The following is a 2,341-nucleotide window of genomic DNA, read 5'->3' on the forward strand; positions in this document are numbered from 1 at the left end:
ACAAGCCGCAGGCAAGCGACCCTGCTCACAGCAGCCAGATGGGGTACCTCGTTAACATGGCTGTCTTTTTCACATCCTTTCCAAGTAAGAAATGCTTTGGACTTTAGTGTTTAGGAACTTGAAGAGGTCAGTGTAAACAGTAGGAAACTCCCTAGGCAGAGTCCGCTGGATTTCAAAGAGAATCTGAAACACCTACAGCTAGTAGCTAGCTCAGGGTGGTCCCCAGGTTTTCTACATGACACAGAAAACATGGGAGGAAGGGTGTGATCGTTTCACCAGAGAAGAAAGAGGTAAAAGAACGTGTGCGCATGTGTTCTTGGTGATTTTCTCTGCCCTGTGGTGCTCAGTCTTGCTTCTTGGTTTGCAGCGATGGAGAGGCAGTTTAGGAAGTCAACCTGCTCGTTAACCCAAATAGCTCAGAAGTGAGAGAAATGATGTCCCAGCTGGGGAGGGCAGGGGAAGTGTCCTGTTGTGGGCAGGGGCCTTCTGAGAGCAATTTGCTCTCCAGGAGGAGGTCACTTTGGGTTCCAAGCCTTGCCTGTCATCATAGCAGCTGGGAAGCAATTCACCCGGATAATCTCCCTCTTCCACCACCCCTGGTTTTGGCAGAAAGAACAGAAGGGTGCGGGGATAATTGTGTGTATGTCCCCAATTTAGGAACCACAAAGAAGTTACCACCACAGCCAGAGTTCAGGGCCTGTGGCAGCAAGGACTGCCCAGAACCCTGGCCTTCTAGGTTCTCACCAACTTTTTCTCTAACACCTGAACCTGATGGGACTGTGCGGAGGGAGAGTAACACGGTAAATGACCAAGACACCAGCAAAACAGCAAAGCTGGTGTCTGCCTAGTTCCCTCTTTCAAACAACCATTTCAGCTGACAAATACAGGAGAAAAGAGGCAGAACTGTGTAATCGTGAACTTCTCTTTCCTCTTAGGTGAGGAATGGCTGTGGTTCTGCTGGGATGGATGGAGGAATGCAATTCTTGGTGTAGAGTGACGTTCTGAGCCCAGCAGCCTATGGCCCCAGGTGAGATTGATTATAAGAAGCACAGGTGGGTGCGGGGGAGAAGGATCATGATTATCAATACCCTGACATTTTACATGCATTGTAGGTCACAAGGAAAACAATAGGACAGTCTCTTCATTGTTGAATTTATTTATTTATTTATTTACTTTGATTTTTGAGACAGGGTTTCTCTGTAGCTTTTGGTTCCTGTCCTGAAACTACCTCTTGTAGACCAGGCTGGTCTCGAACTCACAGAGATCCGCCTGCCTCAGCCTCCCGAGTGCTGGGATTAAAGGCGTGCGCCACCACCACCCGGCCAGGACAGTCTCTTCATTATTTATTTACTTTGATTTTAGAGACAGGGTTTCTCTGTAGCTTTTGGTTCCTGTCCTGAAACTAGCTCTTGTAGACCAGGCTGGCCTCGAACTCACAGAGATCTGCCTGCCTCTGCCTCCCGAGTGCATTGTTGAATTTATAACCCATGACTTTTGAACTTTTGGAAAATTGGAAAAGGCTTAAAATCCTCTGCAGCTCTGATGCTGGACATCTTGATTAGGTGTTGAGACTAATTAAACTAAAGACAGCACATGGGATTGAAGTGGGCGTAAATGCCATCAAACAAACATGTGCTTGTCGAGATCTCCCGAGGAAAGAGCCAGTGGCCAGTGGGTTGTGTGGATGTCCTTTGCTGGTCTCACACATTACCCCACTTGGTTACAATTCTCTCTCTCATTAAAGTGTTAGATGCCTTTAAAATCAGTCCCGTTAGATAAGAAAAAATGATGGTACTCTCAGAAATACCAAATTTAAAGATGATGGAATGTAGCGTGTTTAATAAAAGCTCAGGGTCAAAACTGGGGTTCAACCTGAAGAGCCGAAAAGCAAAACAGTCAGCCACTGACTCTACCGCTACCTTAGTCTGAAATAGCAATCTTGCCTCCAGGAACCTCAGAATGAGATTGCGTGTTATGAGCTATTTCCTCCCATTTTATAATCCTCTCTAGGGCTGGGATTAAAGGTGCACCACCGTGATTAAAGGCATGCACCGCCCAGTTTCTATGGCAACTAGTGTGGCTACTGGGATTAAAGGTGTGTATTACCATTACCTGGTCTGTGCGGCCGACCAGTGGGGCTGCTTTACTCTCAGATCTACAGGCAGGCTTTATTTATTAAAATACAATCGAAATGCCACTACAATGGAATTTTGTCCAAAGCACAACAAAGAACAAGCCTTCAGGACTGGTTGTATCGCTACCCAACCACACCACTCTGCAACTCATGCAGGCTCTGTTTGCTTTGCCAAGAGTTTGTCAAATGAGCTTAGCCCATGGCTGG

This window comes from Microtus ochrogaster, unplaced genomic scaffold (genome assembly GCF_000317375.1).
Source record: "Microtus ochrogaster isolate Prairie Vole_2 unplaced genomic scaffold, MicOch1.0 UNK78, whole genome shotgun sequence".
Lineage (NCBI taxonomy): Eukaryota > Metazoa > Chordata > Mammalia > Rodentia > Cricetidae > Microtus > Microtus ochrogaster.